Source organism: Bos indicus, chromosome 10, assembly GCF_029378745.1.
Source record: "Bos indicus isolate NIAB-ARS_2022 breed Sahiwal x Tharparkar chromosome 10, NIAB-ARS_B.indTharparkar_mat_pri_1.0, whole genome shotgun sequence".
In the NCBI taxonomy this organism is placed as follows: domain Eukaryota; kingdom Metazoa; phylum Chordata; class Mammalia; order Artiodactyla; family Bovidae; genus Bos; species Bos indicus.
In genome coordinates, this window is record NC_091769.1 from 49,279,883 (window position 1) to 49,300,070 (window position 20,188).

The following is a 20,188-nucleotide window of genomic DNA, read 5'->3' on the forward strand; positions in this document are numbered from 1 at the left end:
CAGGTAGAACGTTTCCAGGCTCAAATATATGGTATTTGGATATATACTGCTTTAATCAACACTCAGGGATGAGTAAGGTGCACCCTACATCTCCCTCCTCCACCACCTCTCCAGCACCTTGCCCACTCACATCAGTTAGAAAAGGTGTGTGATGTGAGCTGGTTATCTTCTTGGTCCCTAAAGCAACTGGAAAAAAAATGGTAGAGTGACAGCAACCTAATTGCCCTTAAGCAGATTAAGTCTCCTAGTTCTAGTGGTAAAACCTGCTGGTTACTGTCCCCATCTACCCTGCTCAGTATCCACTGTTGATTAATTGCAAATATCCGTGCTTCAAGACAGAGGGGTAAACACTTGTGCCCCTCTGGCGTTCCCTGCACGTTCTCTGTTCATTGAGGAAAGTGGAGCCAAGTGGGAATGTAGCCAGCAATGCAGCTGGCTTTCCGATGCATGTTTCTGTAACACATCTTAGTGCTATATTTGTCAATGGACTTAGGGCCTCAGAGAACTTTCCAAGGTGAAAACCTAACATTGCTTCCATGGACATTGAGGGTAAAGCCCTTAACCCTGGGACTTAATGAGAACAAAATTAAGTGCTTCTTTAAGCAGCTTAGATTTATCTTGTCAATATAAGTGATGGGAGGCTTCTTTGTGTGCTTTCAAAAAGAGATTGTGTGTGTGTGTTAATCTAAAGCATCGTCTCCTTGCTTCATTATATCACCATCCACACTGTTCCTTTGTGATAGACAGGGTTCATCTATTCCCCTGCTCTAAACTTAATTACTTTGCAATTAATTCTTTGTTGAAAATAGCAAGGCTCCTAAACTCAGAACATCTCATTGTAAGAAAGGCTGTTTATGGATAGAGGTCAAGAGGACGTATCAGAATATTCCGCAGCTCTGCCACAGATATTTTGAATGAAAATGGCAGGAGAGAAAAGGCCCATTCCAAACAAGTTTGCCATGGAAAGTGAGGCTTCCTCCCAAACTGATTTAAGAATTTTAAACTTAGCCTGATAGAAAGATCTCAGTGCAGTCATCTTAACAGTTCACATTTTTCTAGGGCTTGCCTTGTGGCAAAAACTAGCACATGAATTATTTTAGCTAATCCTTATAAAAATCTCCCCAGCAATGTATTATCCACACTATCTTATAAATGACAATAATTTCTTAAGATTATACAGCTGTCCCCTAAAGGGGTTCGTTTCTCATGGTCGTTACTGAATAGTTTGCACACATAGGTTGTGGACACCACAATGCCAGTTTTGCAGATGAGACAAGTGAGGTTTTGAGAAATGACTTGTCTAATATGTCACAGATGGTAAGTGCTGATCCCAGCCTTAGACTCTTATTATCTGCCTGCACTCTCAGCTTTGACCCTAAATTACCTCCCTCCCAAAGTCCTTGTCCTTATCCTCCACCAGCCTGGGAAGACGGTCTTTTAGGGAGTGGATCCAGTGTGTTAGTTGGGTCAAATTAAGTCTTCCTTGGAAGGGACTCAGAGGAAATCGCAGGAGTGTGTACTTTGGAGAAGATGCTGCTGTCTTATGTATCCTGGGGTCTGTGAGGATCCGAGGCTGATGAATCAGTCCCTGTGGTACCCACAGCCCTTTCCAAATACTACTTCTTCAGTCTTCCTCCCAGACCTTGGAGGTCGTGATGAGCACACTAGTGACATGGTCGAGGAGGGTACCGTCTTTCTCTTGTACAAAAATGGGAGCATAAGACAAGACCAGGCAAAATCAGAGCCTCTGCAGGAAGGGCAGGCACTTGCTGTACCATGTGCTATGGAGCAGGGTCTGGGCACCACTAGGGGTTCACACACGGTAAGTAACAGCTGAATGTTGTTGAGTGTGTGACTGAGTGCTCACAGTTCTAAGGACAGAGGAGAGGCAGTACACTGGTGAGTTTTGAATTCATTTCCCACTTTACCCTAACTTTAGAGAAATCGAATCTCCAAGTAAAAGTTTCTCAGTCATACCATCTCACTTCCTCTGGGAAAATCCTTCTAACTTCTTCAGAGCCCTTTGATCCATGGTGGTTCTTGTCCAAGCCATGCTTCAGATACTTAACATATGAAGCATTGTCTTGCGTGTCACGGTGCTTATCAGAAGATATGGTACTCATATAGAACTGTGCATTTCTTGAAGGCATTCACTGTTTTTCCTTTAATTGTGGTGTAATTGACAGAATGACCTTTGATTCATTCAGCAAACATCCCAGAGATATTTTCTAAGGAGTCAACATGTGCCAGGTGCAATGGCGGGACCTTAAGATTCAGAAACGAAAGTCTTTGTACTTAACAGGAAGGGGTAGTATTTTCTATCTTTGAGAGGGAGTGTGGTGGGTAATAGAGGGTACATAAGAGATGTGTTTAGACAATTAAGTAAATAAAAGGTAATGTGGCATGACGGCTCTGAAAATGGTAAGCAGGGAGAAGAGAGCCAACTTTGGGGGAATTTAGAAAAAGCACCCCTGGACTTTGGTGGTTGTCCAATGGTTAAGCATCCGCCTGCCAATGCAGGGCACATGAGTTCAATCTCTGGTCTGGGAAGATTCCACGTGCTGCAGGGCAACTAAGCCTGTGGCCCACAACTACTGAGCTCTAGAGCCTGCGTTCTACAACGAGAAGCCACCATAATAAAAGGCCCGCACACCAACTAGAGAGCAGCCCCCACTCGCTGAAACTAGAGAAAGCCCACATGCAGCTTGAAGACCCAGTGCAGCCAAAAATAATTTTTTAAAAAAGAAAAATCACCCCTTCCTAGAGGTGGATGCAGACCCACACCTGGGCTCGTAGACTTGTGGAGGAAATATGTCCCGCCCATCCTTTAACCAGTACCTGTGAGCTGTGATGAAGCTGCACAATAAACCGAGACCAGATGAAGGGTGAGCTGGTGCAGGAGACAAGCAGCAGAGTCTGTGTGTGCTGGTAAACGGAGTCTGCACTGAGTCTTTGGAGGTTTTGTGGGAATTAGCCCAGGAAAGAAAAAAGGTATAGCATTCCTGGCAGAGAAAACAGAGGACCAGAAAGCTCAGAGGTCTTTGAGAACATGGAATACTTGGGGAGCTGTAAAGGCTGGGAAACCAGGTGCCTTTCTTCATTAAGTAACTTCCTTGATGCCTTGGATAATGCATTCTTTTAGGAAAATGTTTATTGCTGGTGAAATATATCAGTGAAGATTCCTGACTTTTTCCTTGCTGTATCTACTAGGCTGTCCTTCCACACTGACACACAAAGTAGAGAGTGACAAGTTTATACTCAGTTCCCACGTCCCTTGGACTTCAGTTCCCTGTGAACAGAGTAAAAATTGTCCCTTACGCATCATCACGTTGGCTCTGCTTCCTCCAGCTTCTGCAACACTGAAGGTGGCAGGTTTGGTGGGACTGGATCAAGGTCAGCCTGCCTGCTCCCCTCCCCTTTGTAGGTTTTACTTCCACTTAAGGGAAGCACTGCTGCTGAAGATCATGTTCTCTATTACCGCTCTGCTGGCAGGTGTCCTTGCGAAAGGGAACAATAAAAAAGAGTTGTTGTATCTTGGATGCTTTTGAATAGAATGGGAAATTGTTATTCAAATCCCACTTGATGCCCAGAGTGCACATTACTTTTTACCATGTTCTAGGTGTTTTTTTTTTTTCATAAAATGTGTACTTTCCCCAGCCACCCACCCCCCTCATGTCTCCTAATGAGCACAGTTCCCACATCTGGACAGGACAGGCCTCTCTGCAAGGTCCTTCCTGTCTCTCTGACCTCCCTGGCTTTCCTCCTGGACAAAAAGCAGATCAGCTAGCAGAACAGCATTGAGAGTGTCACAGCACGTTCTGTGTACTGTGGGAAATCAGTGAATGAAGCCCGCTTAGCTTCTGGAATATAATTCTGATTTAAACAAACTTGGGTAAGGAGCTGCTAAGCTGCTAAGTCACTTCAGTAGTGTCCGACTCTGTGCAACCCCATAGATGGCAGCCCAACAGGCTCCCCTGTCCCTGGGATTCTCTAGGCAAGAACACTGGAGTGGGTTGCCATTTCCTTCTCCAATGCATGAAAGTGAAAAGTGAAAAGTGAAAGTGAAGTCACTCAGTGGTGTCCGATTCTTAGTGACCCCATGGACTGCAGCCTACCAGGCTCCTCCGTCCATGGGATTTTCCAGGCAAGAGTACTGAAGTTGGGTGCCATTGCCTTCTCCGGGGTAAGGAGCACATGGGCCTAATTTATAGAATCGGCTCTATTTGGAAAACTACTGGTAACTATTAAAATGTCACCAGTAATTTTCACTGGGAGCAAAAACAAAATATTCTACAGATAAGAGGGAAACTCGACAGTTTCTAACACTGCTATAGAAAGTGTTAGACATTGGTGCTACAGTTCTCTGCTTCTCCCTATGATCACCTTTTTATGCACAAATCATGTGCCTAGGCTTTTTTGGTGAAAATGAGTTTAAGAAATGAATGCTTTAAATCTTAATGTTAGCCTCATTTTCTAAGGAAGGAGTGAACTAACTCAAATTCTATACATAAAACTTTTGGTCTAGAATTTGGATCTAAGCCTTTTGATATTCCTGACTTTTTTCCTGACATGACAGACACAGTGACATATCTCACTTGGGAGGAGAACAAAGAAAGACATAAGATAGTTGGTGTATTGTTTAGACTCAAATCTCGGGAAGTGGAGTAGAATAATTTATCTACAAGCTTAAGCTAAAGAAAGAAAAATAGTGCATCTTATAGATAAGATTAAATAGATTAAATTCCATTTAAAAATTAAAATCAGCTATAAAGAATACAATCACAATAGTAATTTTTTTTTTAAATATAGGCAAATAAGGACTTCCCTGGGGGTCCAGTGGCTAAGATTGTATGCTTCCAAAGCAGGGGGCCTGGGTTTCATCCCTGGTCAGGGAACTAGATCCCATGTGCCACAACTAAGACCCAGTGAAAATAAATTAAAACAATTTTTTTAATAATTAAAATTCTAAAAATAAAATATAGGCAAATATATTTTGGGGATAGACAAAGTCTTTATGTGCATATAAACAAGGCAAAAACTATAAATAAAAGACCACTATATTTGATTCTATCCCCTTAAATAAAATAAAAAATTTTAACTTGCACATGCAAAAATAATAATCCAAACAAAATAATAACTCAAACAAAGACACTTGAGAGTCCCTTGTATGGCAAGGAGATCAAGCCAGTTAATCATAAAGGAAATCAGTCCTGAATATTCATTGGAAGGGATGATGCTGCAGCTGAAGCTCCAATACTTTGGCCACCTGAGATGAAGCACTGAGTCATTTGAAAAGACCCTGATGCTGGGAAAGATTGAAGGCAGGAGAAGAAGGGGACGACAGAGGATGAGATGGTTGGATGTCATCACCAACTCAATGGACATGAGCTTGAGCAAGCTCCGGGAGTTGGTGACAGACCAGGAAGCCTGGCATGCTGCAGTCCATGGGGTCGCAAAGAGTCGGACACAATTGAGCGACTGAGCTGAAACAAAATTTAGAAAAAGAAATAAACAATATGTGACTATCTTTGCAGAATTATTATAAATTGGTAAGTAAAAGACTAATAATACTGCAATACAAAAATAAGCAGAAATTATGAACAGGTAACTAGCAAAAGAGGAATATAAAAATCAACAATCTTAGAGAAAACAATCTCATAAGTAAATAAAGATATAAATTTAGAGGAGATACCTTTTTAGCCAACTGAGTATCAATTTCTTTTTGACGATAATGTTCTGTGTACTATACTCTAGGAATTATAAATTGATGAAGACTTTTCCACAGGATATCTTAATGATATATGTTCATTTCTTTTTAGAAGTTAAGCTTTCAAGAAGGTTCTTTTTAAAAAATATATATATTAATAAAGATACATGTAACAAGGATAATTAGAGTAGAATTATTTTTAATAACAAAAAAGGAATTGGCATAAAGGACTATGATTATTAATAAGTGATAGAGTTAATAGGATTTTAATTTTCTCCTTAAATCTTTAAAAATCTGTCCACATGTTCTACAGTAAATATACATTACTTTTATGTTTTTAAATGATGATGGATCTCAAGAAAATACTGGAAGGCTTTCCCAGTGGCATATCAAACAGGGGCAGGTGATGGGAGTGGCTGGCCCTGGGGAAGGAATATTTTATCACTGACATTGTTTAGAATTGTCAGCCCATGGTAAAAATCAAAAGCAAACCAGCATCTAGCTGCGCTCTTTGTTTTCAAATCATCCCCGGCAGGCTGTGCTGGTCTGCTGCTCCTATGGCATTCTCCACTCCTTGGTATAACTGTGGCTGCTGACACTTCTGGAAAGAAAGAAGAAGGGCAACACATCAAGTTCAGCATGTCAAGTATGTAAAAATCACTTGAGATCGGTACTTTTACCAGTTCTACAATAAAATACATAATCATTTCATGAGTACAAACACAGGAGTTTTTCCAGCTTGCCTGGGTGATCCGACTTCAGGAGTGGAGCGGCACCGCGTTCGCGCTGTCGCCTTTCATGTTCTGCGTGCGTGCGGAATCCCACAGGAGCCTCATTTGTCCCGTCAGACAGCAACTTCACAGGGGAGAGTTGTTGGCTGACTGAGAGGTACAACTCCGCATTTCCATCCCGGAGGAACCGTGAATGAGATGTTATACAATATGAATGGCTATCCCCCTAGGCACTCTATAAATTTATCATAAAGCACTGGATTTTGCAATAACAAAAATAACCATGAAATTGGAACAAAGTGTAAAAAAGAGAAATTGATGTCTCTTCAGGGTCACCCTAGACCCCAGATTGTACTGAGCAGAAGGTCTGGTTGCATTAACACAAGACCAAGCCTTATTTGTTTCAGGGCAGGTGGAAACTCTGCAGTGTGTGACTGGCCCTGAACTTTCTAGTGCTGGGGAACAGAAAGTTAAATAGGAGCCCACCAGTGTTTCTAAAAGGAGGGACAACACTGCATGTTGAGGCATGAGTACAGCTAGTTAGATGATACCTTGTTTGCTTTTAATATCCACTGTGTAACAGATCAGTAGAAAGGTCCAATTTGGGGTTTTGGCTGTGACTAGGAGATGGTGAGAATACACAGAAGAACTGGACAAAAAAAGATCTTCATGACCCAGATAATCAAGATGGTGTGATCACTCACCTAGAGCCAGACATCCTGGAATGTGAAGTCAAGTGGGCCTTAGAAAGCATCACTACAAACAAAGCTAGTGGAGGTGATGGAATTCCAGTTGAGCTATTTCAAATACTGAAAGATGATGTTGTGAAAGTGCTGCACTCAATATGTCAACAAATTTGGAAAACTCAGCAGTGGCCACAGGACTGGAAAAGGTCAGTTTTCATTCCAATCCCAAGGAAAGGCAATGCTAAAGAATGCTCAAACTACCACACAATTGTACTCATCTCACATGCTAGTAAAGTAATGCTCAAAATTCTCCAAACCAGGCTTCAGCAATACGTGAACCGTGAACTTCCAGATGTTCAAGCTGGTTTTAGAAAAGGCAGAGGAACCAGAGATCAAATTGCCAACATCCTCTGGATTATTGAGAAAGCAAGAAAGTTCCAGAAAAACATCTATTTCTGCTTTATTGACTATGCCAAAGCCTTTGACTGTGTGGATCACAATAAACTATAGAAAATTCTGAAAGAGATGGGAATTCCAGACCACCTGACCTGCCTCCTGAGAAACCTATATGCAGGTCAGGAAGCAACAGTTAGAACTGGACATGGAACAACAGACTGGTTCCAAACAGGAAAAGGAGTACGTCAAGGCTGTATATTGTCACCCTGCTTGTTTAACTTATATGCAGAGTACATCATGAGAAACGCTGGGCTGGAAGAAGCACAAGCTGGAATCAAGATTGCCAGGAGAAATATCAATAACCTCAGATATGCAGATGACACCACCCTTAGGGCAGAAAGTGAAGAGAAACTAAAAAGCCTCTTGATGAAAGTGAAAGTGGAGAGTGAAAAAGTTGGCTTAAAGCTCAACATTCAGAAAACGAAGATCATGGCATCTGGCCCCATCACTTCATGGGACATAGATGGGGAAACAGTGGAAACAGTGTCAGACTTTATTTTTCTGGGCTCCAAAATCACTGCAGATGGTGACTGCAACCATGAAATTAAAAGACGCTTACTCCTTGGAAGGAAAGTTATGACCAACCTAGATAGCATATTCAAAAGCAGAGACATTACTTTACCAACAAAGGTACGTCTAGTCAAGGCTATGGTTTTTCCAGTGGTCATGTATGGATGTGAGAGTTGGACTGTGAAGAAAGCTGAGCACTGAAGAATTGATGCTTTTGAACTGTGGTGTTGAGAAGACTCTTGAGAGTCCCTTGGACTGCAAGGAGATCCAACCAGTCCATTCTGAAGGAGATCAGCCCTGGGATTTCTTTGGAAGGAATGATGCTGAAGCTGAAACTCCAGTACTTTGGCCACCTCATGCGAAGAGTTGACTCATTGGAAAAGACTCTGATGCTGGGAGGGATTGGGGCAGGAGGAGAAGGGGACGACAGAGGATGAGATGGCTGGATGGCATCACTGACTCGATGGACTTGAGTCTGAGTTAACTCCGGGAGTTGGCGATGGACAGGGAGGCCTGGCATGCTGCGATTCATGGGGTCGCAAAGAGTTGGACACGACTGAGCGACTGAACTGAACTGAACTGAGGAGATTGGGGTGAGGGGAGGCCTCATTTGGGCAGCCATATAGGACACAGAGCATCTAACTTGGAGTTCTTTGGTGTTTTTTCTTTTTTTGGTTGAGCTGGGTCTTTGTTGCTGAAGATGGGCCTTCTCAAGTTGTGGTGAGCTAGGGCTACTCTTCATTGTGGTACACAAGCTTCTTTCCTTGTGTTGGCTTCTCTCGCTGTGAAGAACGGGCCCTAGGCTCACTGGCCTCAGTGGTAGAAGCATGCAGGCTCAGTAGCTGTGGTACATGGGCTTAGTTTCTCTGAGGCATGTAGAATCTTTCCAGACCAGGTATCAAACCCATGTTCCCTGCATTGGCAGGTGGATTCTTATCCACTGTACCACCAGGGAAGTCCCTAGGCTTGTGGTTTTTGGAAAAGCAGTATGTTGAGGTTAATGTAGCTCTGTAGATATTTATTGTTGCAACTGCCATGGCACTTAGTTATCTCTTAAGGAAGTCCTGCTGCTGCTGCTGCTGCTGCTGCTGCTGCTAAGTCGCTTCAGTCGTGTCCGACTGTGCGACCCCAGAGATGGCAGCCCACCAGGTGCCCCCGTCCCTGGCATTCTCTAGGCAAGAACACTGGAGTGGGTTGCCATTTCCTTCTCCAATGCAGACCTAACTAGAGGTAAAATTTGTGATATGGAAATTGCTCAAAATCCCACAAAAAGGAATCCATCCCAGCTGGAGTTGTGTTTCATTCATTGTAGCTCAGAAATCTCTCCCCCTGTTTATCATCTTAGCCGGTCAAGAGTGAGGGCTGAGCATAAGTCTCCTTTTAGACATCAGACCCTCACTTTTGGTCCCCTGTGAAACCCTTTAGAATCTCAGAAAACAGTTTCCATGTTTCCCAGACTAAATGCAGGTATTGTTTCTCTATTGTATCGGTTTAAGGGGACCATCTCACACTCATTGACTTAGGGATTAGAAGACTGTCATACAGAATGAAGTAAGTCAAAAAGAGAAAAACTAATATTGTATAATGTCGCATATGTGTGGAATGTAGAGAAATGGTACAGATGAACTTATTTGCAAAGCAGAAAGAGAGACAGATATAGAGAACAAATGTATGGGCACCAGAGAGGAAAGCAGGCGATGGGGTGGGGGGATGAATTGGGAGATTGGGATTGACATGTATACACTATTGATACTATGTATAAAATAGGTAACTAATAGGAACCTACTGTATAGCCCAGGGAATGCTACTCAGTGCTCTGTGGTGACCTAAATGGAAAGGAAATACAAAAGAGAGGGGATGTATGTATACCTATAGCTGATTCACCTTGCTGAAAAGCAGAAACTAACACAACATTGTAAAGTAACTATACTCCAATAAAAACTTATATTCAAAAAACCCTACCAAAAAAAATGATCAGAAGAATTGCTACTGTGTCCTTCAAAATATAAATGCCTCCGAGGCCATCTCCAGTTTAGGAAAATCGGGTCCTTTACTTTTGCTCTTGCTTCCCCTCAGCATTTTCTCCTGCAGCAGAAATAATGCATTTAGTCATTTTGGGACAGCGGTTTAATACATTAATGATTGTAGGTGCTGTTTCTAGAATCTTGGCTCTGCAAATGTAACCTGGTGAGGGCGTCAGTGGCAGTGAGCGAGGGTCCTGAAAAGCGAGGATTTTCAGAAGCCAGGATGCACTGCAGTGAAAGCACAAGCATCCCCCGTCGTTAAAACAGATGAGGAATCCGTGCTTTGCAGCCTGTCAGAGACACACGTGGCCTTGCGGTGGGCTGAGGCAGGGAGAGGGGAAAGTGAAAGGGGCATGAAAATGATACAAAATCAGAGAAATGTGGGCCTCCTGTTCCTCAGCTTCTGGAATTAGGAAGTTGATATTTAATCCAAGCCAGCCGCTTGAGGGGATTTGGCTAAATAGGTAACTGAATTTTTCTGGAATGTCCTTTTTTTTTTTTTGTAAGTCAGCCTAAGTGGAAAGAAAGTAGAACTCTCATCAGTGAATCAAATGGTGGGCAGGGCCGGCTGGGAGGGCCGATTCCCCCTGGATCATGTACACATCACTCCATTCCTTGGCTGTACTTCCAGTGCAGGTTAAATGAATTGTTCCCATTAGCGAGCGGATAGGACAGTTCCTTTAGATGAAGGAGACTCTGTACTTTGAATGTCACTGTGAGGAGACGGTAGTCCTTACAGAAGAGTTGACAGTGCCACTTGTGGCGGGATTTGACTGTCATTGTTCCAACTATATAAAATGATGACTTACCGGAAGGCTCAGAGTTTCAGCATAATATATAATAATAATAAGACTCATGTCAGCTTAGAAGTGCTGTCGGATTTCTGTGCAGCTTGGTACTTTATCTGAGACACGGTGGTCGTAGAAGACGTAGCACTTTGTGCCAGACGCTGTCTGAGGCTGATTCATTCTGCTGTGGATGTTCCTGACTGAGTCATATTCACTCTGATTAGTCACTTTGCTTTCATTTGCTCAAACTAAAATCCTGAAAGTTTGCCTGCTTCTTTAGTATGTTTTTTATAGCCATATGGAAATCACCCTTCAGTAAGTGATACCAAACATGACTGGTGGGGAAAAAATATTAACAGTCAGGAAGATGTTAAATTGGCTGAAAGGTTCCTAATGTCTAAGTTTAAAGCCACGTGACGTATTGACATCCCACAGTGGCAACAGGGAAATGGTTTGTTTTATTTGTTCTGCAACTTTGGAAATTGAGGCACAGGCTTGATTGGTGTAAATAAAGAACACTAAATCAGTTATGTTCATCATATAACAATTGCAGGAATTATTTGGAATATTTAGATCATGTATAAGAATCTTTTAAAATGCAAAATAAAACCCAAGATGTTTGTAGGGAAAGTATATAAGCAGGAAGAAGTCCCTGTTGTGTATATTCTTTGATGGCCCTGAAAAAAGTCAACAGGCCCTCAAGTGACCAACAATGCAAAAGGAATGTGCTAAGGGCAGGGCTAATTGAACATAAGCTACATTTTTCCATGCCCTCCTCCCAAACACTGTCTGTTCTTGAAGTTCATGGACGTGAAGAGCAGTCGTTGGACTTCCCTGGGGAGAAGAAATGACCTCCAGGAGCATGAATGGGACTGATGTGAAATGGATGACCAGAATGGAATTTGGGTCACTGGTTGTGGCTTGGGCTGATACTCCCATACTGTAGGCATCTCCTCCTAAGCACCATTGAGTAAGGGATCATTGCTGTCTTGCTGTATCCCCATCATCTAATTTAGTATCTGACAACATGGTCTGGGAGAGAACAATCATCCACTCAACCAGGTTGTATAGACGACAAGTCTGAAGCTTCATACTTGAGCAAATTCCACTTTGAGCTGAAAGATCTGTTTGTCCATATGTTGTCTGTTTACTAGATGTTCAAACAGTTTCACATTTTCATTTGGTTCTGGGACAAAATAAGTGACAGTTCTGAAATTAGAGATAACTAAAGCTATGTCACTGGATATGGGTTGATTTCTGAACTCATAAAGGCCTTGAGAGTGCTGTTTTAATATTGTGGGTTAGAAGGGCAGAGAGCAGAGCAGAGGCCTATATGTGGCAGAGTGGATCCCCATGCATTTAGATAATAAAATATCCGAGGGGTCCCATCTCTCCCCTTTGCAGCAAGGAGGGCCCCAGAGACTTGGGCAAGGCTCCTCCATCTTGTTCACAGATACAGGGAGTAGAACAAGGGGCACTTATTTGTGCAGGAGTAAGCCATCTAAACTCTGGTTAATCCAATCCTAACTGCCCAGAATAAGAAGGGACAGTCAGACTGTAAAGCCAGAATGCCTAGTAGTGAAAAAGTTAGCACTGGTGTGGATGATGAGAGAACACAGGGAGCTCCTGGAGCCAGGATTCAGGTGTCTCTGATGCCGTTTGCTGGATGCTTTTTGGCTTTTAATGTGGGCACGGGAGGAGCCCTTAAAGGATTCAACCAGATGAAGGAATAATTGCATGGACCACTGAAAACATCACATGGCTGAGCTCTGGCCCCAGCTCTACCGTACAGAGACCAGTTGACCTTGAACATGCCCCTCCATTTTTCTGACACTGTTTTCTCACAGAAAAAATGGTTTAACAATATCCTCACTACTTACTTCACAGAGGGAGGTGAGGGAATCAGAAGATGGGTAGAAAATCTGCTGTCCAGTGTACAAGAGTGAATACATTGTTACAACAGCAAAGTGCAAGTTGCCCTTGAATAATCTTCAAATGAGTTTTTTTTAATGTAGGACTCAGAAAAAAAAAAAGAAAAAAAATCCTGATGGAGATCACTCCATCTTGTTAAATGAGGATCAGATTGCTATTCTAGATGGTGAACTGAGATTACCTGCAGAGAGGCACACAGAACAGACTTGTGGTCCAAAAGAGGAGGGGGAAGAGGGGGAGGGATGGGCTGGGAGTTTGGGGTTGGCAGATACAAACTATTACCTATAGAGTGGATAAACAACAAGGTCCTACTGTATAGCACAGGGAACTATAGTCAATATCCTGTAATAAACCATAACAAAAGAATATGAAAAAGAACACACACATACACACACACACACACACATATATGAATTGCTTTGCTGTATAGCAGAAATTAACACAACATTGTAAATCAAGTATACTTCAATAAAATAATTTTTTTAAAAAAGATACCCTGCTCACACAGAGGAAGGGACCACATCGAGGTCCCCATCAAGGTTGAACAAAGCTCGGGCTCAGTTGTGCTTCCTGTTTGTCAGCCTCTTGCCTCCCAAACGCATGCCATTTCCACTTGATGTCATCATACTGAAGGGAGGTGAAAGGGACTCAGTGACATCTGCAGAGATCAAGCCCTAAGCCTTTGGAGTGGGAGCACTGGCTCCAAGACCCTAGACTACCAGAGAACTAACCCTAGTGAGTATCAAATAGTGAGAATTCACAGAAACAAAACCACTTCAATACAAGACCTGGCATCACCCAACCACCTGCACCCTGTGCAGGACTCCACATCTAATCTAAACAACAAAGAAAACAAAAATACAAGCCAAATCATCAGCAGACAGGATAACCACCTCACTCAGCCTTACCCATCAGAGGAAAAACAAACAAACAAAAACTCAGTGCAAGTTTCACCCTATACGAAGCTTACACAAACCACTAGACCTTAGGAGGACAGAAACCAAAAGGAAGAAAGAGTTCAAACTTGAAGCCTGGGAAAAGGAGACCTCAAATACAGTAAGTTAAAAAAAATAATGAAAAGACAGAGAAATACTGCACAAATGAAGGAACAAACTAGAAACACAGAAGTCCAAATAAATGAAGAGGAAATAGGCAAACTACCTGAAAAAGAATTCAGAATAATGATAGTAAAGATGATCAAAAACCTTGAAAACAAACTGGAGAAAATACAAGAATCAATTAACAAAGACCTAGAAGAATTAAAGAATAAACATACAGAGACAACACAATTACTGAAATTAAAAATATTCCAAAAGGAATCAATAGCAGAATATCTGAAGCAGAAGAACAAATCAGTGAGCTGGAAGATAAAATGGAGGAAATACCTTCTGAAGAGCAGAATAAAGTAAAAAGAATGAAAAGAACTGAGGATAGTCTTAGAGATCTCTGGAACAATATCAAATGCACCAACATTCGAATTATAGGGGTCCCAGAAGAAGAAGAAAAAAAGAAAGGATATGAGAAATTTTTTGAAGAGATTATAGTTGAAAATTTCCCCAACATGGAAGAGGAAATAGTCAATCAAGTCTAAGAGGCACAAAGAGTCCCATATAGGATAAACTCAAGGAGAAAAATGCCAAGACACATACTAATCAAACTAACAAAGACTAAACACAAAGAAAGAATATTAAAAGCAGCAAGGGAAAAGCAACAAGTAACATACAAGGGAAACCCCATACACTTAACAGCTGATCTTTCAGCAGAAACTGCAGGCCAGAAGGGAATGGCAGGATATATTTAAAGTACTGAAAGAGGAAAATCTATAACCAAGATTACTGTACCTGGAAAGGATTTCATTCAAAATTGATGGAGAAATAAAAGGCTTTTCAGACAAGCAGAAGTTAAGAGAATTCAGTACCACTAAACCAACTTTACAACAAATATTAAAGGGACTTACATAGTCAAGAAATAGAAAAGAAGAAAAAAGATATACAAAATCAACACCAAACAATTAAGAAAATGGCAATCAGATCAGATCAGATCAGTTGCTCAATCGTGTCCGACTCTTTGCGACCCCATGAATCACAGCATGCCAGGCCTCCCTGTCCATCACCAACTCCCGGAGTTCACTCAGACTCATGTCCATCGAGTCAGTGATGCCATCCAGCCATCTCATCCTCTGTCGTCCCCTTCTCCTCCTGCCCCCAATCCCTCCCAGCATCAGAGTCTTTTCCAATGAGTCAACTCTTCGCATGAGGTGGCCAAAGTACTGGAGTTTCAGCTTTAGCATCATTCCTTCCAAATAAATGCCAGGGCTGATCTTCAGAATGGACTGGTTGGATCTCCTTGCAGTCCAAGGGACTCTCAAGAGTCTTCTCCAACACCACAGTTCAAAAGCATCAATTCTTCGGCACTCAGCCTTCTTCACAGTCCAACTCTCACATCCATACATGACCACAGGAAAAACCATACATAGCCTTGACTAGACGAACCTTTGTTGGCAAAGTAATGTCTCTGCTTTTGAAAATGCTATCTAGGTTGGTCATAACTTTCCTTCCAAGGAGTAAGCATAGGGACATATATATCAATAATCACTTTAAATGTAAATAGATTAAATGCTCCAACCAAAAGACACAGACTGGCTGAATGGATACAAAAACAAGACCCATATATATTCTGTCTACAAGAAACCCACTTCAGACCTAAAGAAACATATAAACTGAAAGTGAGAGGAAGGAAAAATATAGTCCATGCAAATGGGAAGCAAAAGAAAGCTGAAGTAGCAATCCTCATATCAGACAAAATAGACCTTAAAACAAAGAAGGTTACAAGAGATAAGGAAGGACACTACATAATGATCAAGGCATCAATCCAAGAGGAAGATATAACAATTGTAAATATCTACGCACCCAACATAATAGCACCTCAATACATAAGACAAACTAACAGAAGTAAAAGGAGAAATTGACAGTAACACAATAATAGTAGGAGACTTTAACACCCCACTCACACCAATGGACAGATCATCAAAACAGAAAATTAATAAGGAAATACAAGTCTTAAATGATACATCAGATGAGATGGATCTCATTGATACATTCGGGACATTCCATCCAAATGCAGAAGGATACACCTTCTTCTCCAGTGCACATGAAACATTTTCCAAAATAGATTGTATCTTGGGTCACAAATCAAACCTCAGTAAATTTAAGAAAATTGAAATCATATCAAGCATCTTTTCTGACCACAGTGCTATGAGACTAGATATCAATTACAAGGAAAAAACGGTAAGAAACACAAACGCATGGAGATTAAACATGTTTCTAAATAACCAACAGGTTACTGAAGAAATCAAAAGGGAAAGTCAAAAAAATTTCTAGAAACAAATGACAATGAAAACAAGACAACTCAAAACCTATGGGATGCAGCAAAAGCAGTTCTAAGAGGGAACTTTATAGCGATACAATCCTACCTCAAGAAACAAGAAAAACATCACATAGACAACCTAACATTACACCTAAAACAACTGGAAAAAGAACAAAAACAAAACAAAAAACAAAATTAGCAGAAGGAAAGAAACCATAAAGATCCAAGCAGAAATAAATGAAAAAGAAAGAAGCAAGAGTAAAGATTAATAAAACTAAAAGCTGGTTCTTTGAGAAGATAAATAAAATTGACAAACCTTTAGACAGACTCATTAAGAAAGAAGAGAGAAGAATCAAATCAACCAAATTAGAAACAAAAAAGGAGAGGTTACAACAGGCAATGCAGCAATACAAAGGATTTTAAGAGACTATTATGAACAACTATATGACAATAAAATGGATAACCTGGAAGAAATGGACAGATTCTTAAAAAAATTCAATCTTCCAAGACTGAACCAAGAAGAAATAGAAATTATGAACAACCCCATTACAAGCACTGAAATTGAAGCTGTGATCAAAAATCTCCCAAAAAACAAAAGCCCAGGACCAGATGGCTTCACAGGAGAATTTCATCAAACATATAGAGAAGAGCTCATGACTATAAAACTCTGTCAAAAAATTGCAGAGGAAGAAACATTTCTAAACTCATTCTACATGGCCACCATCACCCTGATACCAAAACCAGACAAAGACAACACACACACACACACACACACAAAAACTATAGGTCAATATCACTAATGAACATAGATGCAAAAATCCTCAACAAAATTTTAGCAAATAGAATTCAGCAGCACATTAAAACACTCACACACCATGATCAAGTTGGGTTTATTCCAGGAATGCAAGGATTCTTCAATATATGCAAATTAATCAGTGTGATACACCATATTAACAAATTGAAAGATAAAAATCATATGATAATCTCAATAGATGCAGAAAAAAGCCTTTGACAAAATTCAGCACCCATTTATGATTAAAACTCTTCAAAAAATGGGCATAGAAGGAACCTACCTCAACATAGTAAAGGCCATATATGATAAGCCTAGAGCAAACATTATTCTCAATGATGAAAAACTGAAAGCATTCCCCCTAAGATCAGGAACAAGACAAGGGTGTCCACTTTCACCACTGTTATTCAACATAGTTTTGGAAGTCCTAGCTACAGCAGTCAAAGAAGAAAAAGAAATAAAAGGAATCCAGATTGGAAAAGAAGAAAAGCTCTCACTATTTGCAGATGACATGATACTGTATGTAGAAGACCCTAAGGATAGTATCAGAAAATTACTAGAACTAATCAGTGAATTTAGCAAAGTTGCAGGATACAAAATCAATACACAGAAATCATTTGCCTTTCTATACACTAACCATGAAAAATCAGAAAGAGAAATTAAGGAATCAATCCCATTCACCATTGCAACAAAAATAATTAATCTAGGAATAAAGTTACCTAAGGAGACAAAAGAACTGTACACAGAAAATTATAAGACACTAATGAAAGAAATCAAAGATGACATAAACAGATGGAGAAATATTCCATGTTCCTGGGTAAGAAGAATGATTATTGTGAAAATGACTATACTACCAAACACAATCTACAGATTCAGTGCGATCCCTATCAAATGGCATTTTTCACAGAACTAGAACAAAAAATTTCACAATTCATGTTGAAACACAAAAGACCCCGAATAGCCAAAATAGTCTTGAGAGAGAAGAATGGAGTGGGAGGAATCAACCTTCCTGACTTCAGATTATACTACAAAGCCACAGACATCAAGACACTGTGGTACTGGCAGAGAAACAGAAATACAGATTAATGGAACAAGATAGAAAGCCCAGAAATAAACCCGTTCACCTATGGGTACCTTGTTTTTGACAAAAGAGGCAAGAATATACAATGGGGCAAAGACAGCCTCTTCAATAAATGGTGCTGGGAAAACTGGACAGCTACATGTAAAACAATGAAATTAGAACACTTCCTAACACCATACACAAAGATAAACTCAAAATGGATTAAAGACCTAAATGTAAGGCCAGAACCCATAAAACTCTTAGAGGAAAACATAGGCAGAACACTCGATGACATAAATCAAAGCAAGAACCTCTATGACCCACCTCCTAGAGTAACAGAAATAAAAACAAAAATAAGCAAGTGGGACCTGATTAAACTTAAAAGCTTTTGCACAGAAAAGGAAACTATAAGCAAGGTGAAAAAACAACCCTCAGAACGGGAGAAAATAATAGCAAATGAAACAACTGACAAAGGATTAATTTCCAAAATATATAAGCAGCTCATACAACTCAATGCCAGAAAAGCAAACAACCCAATCAAAAAGTGGGAACAAGACCTAAACAGACATTTCCTCAAAGAAGACATACAGATAACCCACAAACACATGAAAAGATGCTCAACATTGCTCATTATTAGAGAAATGCAAATCAAAACTACAATAAGATATCACCTCACACCAGTCAGAATGACCATCACCAAAAAGTCTACAAACAATAAATGCTGAAGAGGGTGTGGAGAAAAGGGAACACTCTTGCACTATTGGTGGGAATATAGATTGATACAACCACTATGGAAGACGATATGGAGATTCCTTGAAAAGCTAGGAATAAATGGCCATTTATCCACCATATGGCTGGCAATCCCACTCCTAGGCATATACCCTGAGGAAACCAAAATTGAGAAAGACACATGTATTCCATTGTTCATTGCAGCACTATTTACAATAGCTAGAACATGAAAGCAAGCTAGATGTCCATCAACAGATGAATGGATAAAGAAGTTGTGGTCCATATATACAATGGAATATTACTCAGCCACAAAAAGGAATGCCTTTGAGTCAGTTCTGATGAGGTGGGTGAACCTAGAACCTATTATACTGAGTGAAGTGAGTCAGAAAGAGAAAGATAAATATTGTATTCTAACACATATATATGCAATCTAGAAGAATGGTACTAAAGAACTTATATATAGGCAGCAGTGGAGAAACAGACATAGAGAATAGGCTTATGGACATGGGGAGAGGGGAGGAGAGGGTGAGATGTATGGAAAAAGTAACATGGAAACTTACATTATCATATGTAAAATAGATAGCCAACAGAAATTTGTTGTATGGCTAAGGAGACTCAAACAGGGTCTCTGTATCAACCTAGAGGGGTGGGATGGGGCAGGAGATGGGAGGGAGGTTGAAAAGGGAGGGGATATATGTATACCTAAGGCTGATTCATGTTGAGATTTAAAAGAAAACAACAAAATTATGTAAAGCATTTATCCTTCAATTACAAAAATAAATAAAAAGAAAAAGAAATTACCTAGAGAGAGACTGAACTGCAAATTGGAGACAGCTGTTTACCTGAAAAGAACCACTTAAAAGGGTTGCCAGGATTTCTCAGGTTTTTTGTTTGGGATCATCAACAAGAGACGTCTGATTCTATTTAGGTCTGTGTTTGGTTTAGCTGGCCAGCCTGAAAGGTTGGGCTGCTATCATATACCACCAATGGGACTCCTTATCCAGCCAACAAAATGTGGCCTGCTGAGAACAAAGGGATGGTGGGGTTCAAAGTCAGGTCTCCTGGTTTGTGTTCTACTGAGTGTTTCCTTCATGTGGCTTAATGCATTCTGATATTCCCTCATCAACCAATGAGGGTATGTTCCTACAATGTATCATGGTTGAGAATGTCATGATTGGAAAAACTAAGACCTCATTGTAAATGAGAATTAAAGAGGAGGAATAAAAGTGATGACATATTCCTTTTCATAAGAACATAAATGAATAACTCAGTAAATAAGTAAATATTCTTCAGGTATCTGCTCTCCAAAGCGTTAAACCTGCTTTAGTAACACTTTCTTTACCTGTTGAAGAAATATGACTGCTACATATCCACCTGCACAGGCAGTCACTCACAAACTCTGTGTGAGG

General features: G+C 40.6%; 1 protein-coding gene and 1 long non-coding RNA gene across 3 annotated transcripts in view; one reads left to right on the plus strand and one right to left on the minus strand.

Moving 5' to 3' along the window:
• The window catches only part of RORA (RAR related orphan receptor A), an 801,696-nt gene that overhangs the window by 572,636 nt on the left and 208,872 nt on the right, over positions 1-20,188 (plus strand). The window lies entirely within an intron of this gene.
• Positions 6,013-20,188, minus strand: part of LOC139185118 (uncharacterized) — a 77,326-nt gene continuing 63,150 nt past the window's right edge. The window contains exon 4 of the long non-coding RNA XR_011568655.1: positions 6,013-6,308. This is a non-coding gene — a long non-coding RNA (uncharacterized lncRNA). The remainder of the gene's footprint in view (positions 6,309-20,188) is intronic.